Below are 6,295 nucleotides of genomic sequence, written 5' to 3'. Positions count from 1 at the left end.
TTAATCTAGCCCAACCCTAACTATATACATAATTCTAATCTAGCCCAACCCTAACTATATACATAATTCTAATCTAGCCCAACCCTAACTATATACATAATTCTAATCTAGCCCAACCCTAACTATATACATAATTCTAATCTAGCCCAACCCTAACTATATACATAATTCTAATCTAGCCCAACCCTAACTATATACATAATTCTAATCTAGCCCAACCCTAACTATATACATAATTCTAATCTAGCCCAACCCTAACTATATACATAATTCTAATCTAGCCCAACCCTAACTATATACATAATTCTAATCTAGCCCAACCCTAACTATATACATAATTCTAATCTAGCCCAACCCTAACTATATACATAATTCTAATCTAGCCCAACCCTAACTATATACATAATTCTAATCTAGCCCAACCCTAACTATATACATAATTCTAATCTAGCCCAACCCTAACTATATACATAATTCTAATCTAGCCCAACCCTAACTATATACATAATTCTAATCTAGCCCAACCCTAACTATATACATAATTCTAATCTAGCCCAACCCTAACTATATACATAATTCTAATCTAGCCCAACCCTAACTATATACATAATTCTAATCTAGCCCAACCCTAACTATATACATAATTCTAATCTAGCCCAACCCTAACTATATACATAATTCTAATCTAGCCCAACCCTAACTATACATAATTCTAATCTAGCCCAACCCTAACTATATACATAATTTTAATCTAGCCCAACCCTAACTATACATAATTCTAATCTAGCCCAACCCTAACTATATACATAATTCTAATCTAGCCCAACCCTAACTATATACATAATTCTAATCTAGCCCAACCCTAACTATATACATAATTCTAATCTAGCCCAACCCTAACTATATACATAATTCTAATCTAGCCCAACCCTAACTATATACATAATTCTAATCTAGCCCAACCCTAACTATATACATAATTCTAATCTAGCCCAACCCTAACTATATACATAATTCTAATCTAGCCCAACCCTAACTATATACATAATTCTAATCTAGCCCAACCCTAACTATATACATAATTCTAATCTAGCCCAACCCTAACTATATACATAATTCTAATCTAGCCCAACCCTAACTATATACATAATTCTAATCTAGCCCAACCCTAACTATATACATAATTCTAATCTAGCCCAACCCTAACTATATACATAATTCTAATCTAGCCCAACCCTAACTATACATAATTCTAATCTAGCCCAACCCTAACTATATACATAATTTTAATCTAGCCCAACCCTAACTATATACATAATTTTAATCTAGCCCAACCCTAACTATACATAATTCTAATCTAGCCCAACCCTAACTATATACATAATTTTAATCTAGCCCAACCCTAACTATACATAATTCTAATCTAAAACGTATGCTGTTTATTTAAATAAAAAATGTGATGAATAAAACCGCAAGTTGTGCTAATAAATAGTTAAACTTAATTTTAAAAACTAAATCGGCTACACTGTACGTGGGCCCAATACACACAAATCCCTAAGGATTGTGCACACGTAAAAACCGAGCCCCACGGATGCACGGCACAGCGGCTTAAATAGGCCAATGCATTCAATGCGTACATTGAGGCCTGCGTTATTGTTACGGTCCCACAACCTTAGCCGTGTATTACGACGAGTGAACTGTCCATGGCATAAGTATAGAATTTATCTATTCCTAAACCCAGTGGCGTATGGTTAAACAATTTATTTACTTTTGAATTTATTTTATTCCTTTGTGTGCCCCCTCCGAAGCAAAATTCTGGCAACGCCACTGCTTATTTTCCAATAGATCAGTATAAAATATCTGGTTATTAATTTTATTTGGGAAACTTATTTACTTTGAAACCACATAATTTAATTGCGATATTCATGGCACATTTTTCTAACGCTGAATACGCGGATATGCACTTGATGTACGGACGAGCCGAAGGAAGAGATGTGGCCGGGAATTTGTATCGAGAACACTACCCACTAAGACGGGTACCGAATAGGCGAACTTTTGAAGCTGTAGACCGGCGCCTACGAGAGAGCGGGCAACTTCAACCGTCTACTTGACGTGGAAGAACAGGTAACTACCTCGGTTTATAACTACTTTTTAGTTATGATGTTTTTAAGATTTTTCTGTTAAAATGATGATCCGGGAACAAGTACCCGCCAAGTTGGAAGACAGTTAGGTATCAATCAAGTTATGGTCTGGAGAATTCTACGTGGTCATCGTTTTCACCCTTTCCATCTTCAAAAGGTCCAAGACTTGAACGACGTCGACTACTATCCTAGACGTATCAATTTCAGTCAGTGGTTTGGGGACAGAGTACTGAATGACCCACAGTTCGCGAGTATTATCCTAACAGCCGATGAGGCCAATTTTTCCCGGAACGGCAGAGTCAATTTGCGCAATAATCATCAATGGAGCCAAAATAACCCACATGGAACTATAGTAGCGACTCACCAAGAGCGCTTTAGTCTTAACGTTTGGTGTGGCATTGTCGGAGACCATCTAGTTGGACCATATTCTCTTCCGCCTAGGTTAAATGGAGAGTCATACCTACGATTTCTTCAGGAATCGTTACCAGAGCTATTGGAAGACGTCCCGTTGGCAACTAGATTGTGAATGTGGTTCTTGCACGATGGAGCTCCACCACATTTCAGCTGCGCAGTACGAGATCACCTTGATGCAACATTTCCTTTGAGGTGGATAGGACGAGGAGGAACTATTTCGTTTTACAATTTATTAAAAGAAAATAATTATTTGTAACTGTTTTTTCCGTATCACTTCCGAATAAGGTTTAGCTGCCGTTATCATTAATCTAAACGAATTACGGATTATTTACACTTTTAGGTTTTAAGTTTTTTCTACATAAACACCAATCCCAACATCATCCCTCCGGCCTCCTATGGACAGTACGCCGGTATATTGCATTTGTCCGTATGATGTCCCGAAAACCGGATGGATATAGAAATATTGACGTAACTCGAGGTTAAAAGACGATCAAATGTCTGATTTTCTTAGAGTCAAAGTACATCCCGAGGACAAGTACTAAGACGTCCGTCGGGTTTTTAGTGAACATCCCGAGGATGAGTGTACGTTAAGCCTAAAGACGTCCGAGTATTTAGTATGGTTAAATATCAGCTTAATCGGGACGTATCCACGGCGTTCGTTTGATGTCTTGTATTTCACTTAGCCGTCTATCTACAGACTAAACCCCAGTCGATCTGAAATCAGTCTTTTATTTGGAACCGAGTCAATAAAATTAAAATGGCTTTGTCTTCAAACTCATTTTACTTCTAAAAGGACATTAATGAACTTTTGTCACTTGTTATTAAAGTTTCTCGACTCACGGATAAAAAAACAATTGATAGTTTAATGAAAACAATCTCTGAAACGAAGCACTTTAGGACCCATGTTTATAAGCCATTTTTTACTCATAGAGACCCATAGAATGCATATAGAAAGTTGCGGTAACACCCAGTATATCTACTAACCGAGAAGCCCTCAGCTAGTTGTGTGTTTTCGAAGCACTCCACCCCAGTAAGCCCCCCAAACCCCATGGGATAATTTCCGTGGTACCCTTTCCCCGAGGGGCTAACCACTCTTAGAAAGTCTGTACACCGGATTACGCTTAGATTACCACTGCCAAAGGCAGGAACTTCAAAGATTACGTGTAATCCCATTAGTACAGTCAAAGGTACGGCTATGTACACCGATTACGCGGAGTGATCAGCCCCTCGCCTTTCCCCCATAGTCGAACAACCGCAGTAAGGCCCTTACTCCCCTTTTCTCCCATGTGATAATTACCGGGGTACCCACAGTAAGGCCCTTCCTCCCCCTTTTTCCCATGTGATAATTACCAGGGTACCTCCTCCCCATTTCCCCATACGACAATTACAGTTCCTCCCCTTTTTTCCCCATGTGATAATTACCGTTCGCCCCTTTTTCCCCATGTTATAATTACCGTGGTACCCACCTCCCCCTTTTTCCAATGTGATAATTACCGTGGTACCCTTTTCCCGAGAGAGCCACGGGACTTTCAAATCGGAACGACCCAGAAATCCCATCCCCCCCACCTAACCGTTTCCGAAACTCACAGGCCTTCTCAAACTACCCCATACGATCCCCTCCCCCCCTCCGAAATTCGCGGCGGAAAGAGCTAAAATTTCGGGTGTATTGCGGGTTGAGACAAAAACGGCCCAACTCTCAGGGGCGACAGATTTTTAGCATTTTTAGAAACTTACATTTGCGTCACTTTTGAAAATTTGTAATAACGAAACTATAAACCAAATCGGAAATCAAAGCCGACTCGATGCGAAAACGCGAATCGTAGCGTAGGTAAAAAAAATGCCACGCCACGCGCGCGAAAAGCGTCAGAAAACCGAGAAATAAATCTCCAAAATCGGTTGACGAACGAACCTACCAACCTACCAACAGCTATTTATTATATAGATACTAGGAACGTTGCAAAAACCGAAAACGGCATTTTCAACAAATACTTGAGCGGAGCGAGCTGCAAATCCAGTGGTTAATTAGGCTCAGATTAATTAAACTCAAGTACAGAAAGGAAAGTAGGACAAGTAACGAAATATACAACGAAACTGTAATAGTAATTGCGCATGACTCAATCCGGTCATAACTGATAAATAGTAATAGTGGAATTTTAGTATAATTATAAGTAACAGCGGTTAGAAAAAACGAAATATGGTACCATTAAAGCAAATAGTTATTATGTTACTTTTGGTATAATGTATAGTAAGAAAAAATTTCGTTGTAAAAAAACTTAATTTTGAAAGTATGAACAGTGATAAATATTTTTGTATTGACTCAATCAGGTCTTAACTGAAGTGGTCTTTTAGTATAATTATAAGTAATATCGGTTACAAAATTATCATTAAAGCAATTTCGTTATAAAACTGGCGCCGGCTCTTTCCCTCTCGACTCGTTTTCCGAAGCCGCACTTTTCCTATTTTCCGAAAAATAAATTCATGGGTATTTTATTTATGAATTTGCGAATTTACATGACTTTTGGTGCCTAAACTACCCAAATGTTTGATATAAATTTCCTAAAATAAACACATTTGAATCCCAGTTTAAGAATTTCTTTAAATCATATTTCCACTAATTTCAATAATTTAAAAGAATTATGTTCGTCGTGTTTTGCTTACCTATTTCACCTTTGATACTTTCCGTCTATCTAACAATAGGAAATCACATGGCCTCAACAGCTTCTGTATTGGTTTGCCCACCCGGGAATCCTGAGTGTTAGCGGTGGCCACTCTTTAACATATGGTAAATTATATATCAAACGATAGGAAATCACATGGCCTCAACAGCTGCTGCATTTCTTTGCCCACCCGCGTACCCTGAGGGTGGGTGGCGCCCAAGTTTTAATCCTTCAACTTAGGATGGGATTTTATATATCTAACGATAGGTAATCACATGGCCTCAACAGCTTTTGTATTGGTTTGCCCACCCGCGTATTCTGAGGGTGAGCGGCATCCACTCTTTAACTTAGGATGGCAAAATATATATCAAACGATAGGAAATCACATGGCCTCAACAGCTTTTGTATTAGTTTGCCTACCTGTGTCTACTAAGGGTGTATGGGTTTGCCCACCCGAATACGCCGATGTGGAACTAATATTACGGTCTGGACCGACTTGTTCCCTCTCGAGTAGTTTTCCGAAAAGCCCCTTTTTGTTTCATCGACTAGGTTCTCTAGGACCGGACAGCCACTTTTTCTGGCCAGTTTCCACAGTGAGAGCTACGCTCAATCATGTGGAAATAAAAAACACTAACATATGCCTTAACACACGAACTAACACCTACGTACGCTATAATACACTCAAACAACACATACAAACCACAATTACAAACAGTCCAACATACGTCACCACACAATACCCATACTATACCAAAGTACAGTTTTCGGAAAACACCTCTTCCCTAAATTCATAAACTGCGAACGTAGTGATTACACTTTGCCCCGAAACTGCGAACCCCTCAGATCAAGACTCTGAATTGAGAATTTCTACATTTCCTAAAGGAGGTTGTTAAAAAGTTATTCGTTGGCTTTTATGGTCTTTAAATGAATTTTATCCCTTTATTGAATATACTGTAGAACATGGCTCCAACAACAGCTAAAGTGTACTATTACTAGACAATAGATATTTTAGACAGTGCAGTTGAAACCCAAACAATCTCCTTCAATTTAAGAACAATATCTGTAAGATTTAATAAATGCAAA

The sequence above is a fragment of the Leiobunum rupestre genome, chromosome 3, assembly GCF_980474605.1.
Source record: "Leiobunum rupestre chromosome 3, qqLeiRupe1.1.hap1, whole genome shotgun sequence".
NCBI classification, from domain to species: domain Eukaryota; kingdom Metazoa; phylum Arthropoda; class Arachnida; order Opiliones; family Sclerosomatidae; genus Leiobunum; species Leiobunum rupestre.
The sequence above is the reverse complement of the archived record's forward strand: the minus strand, read 5'-3'. Positions refer to the sequence as shown.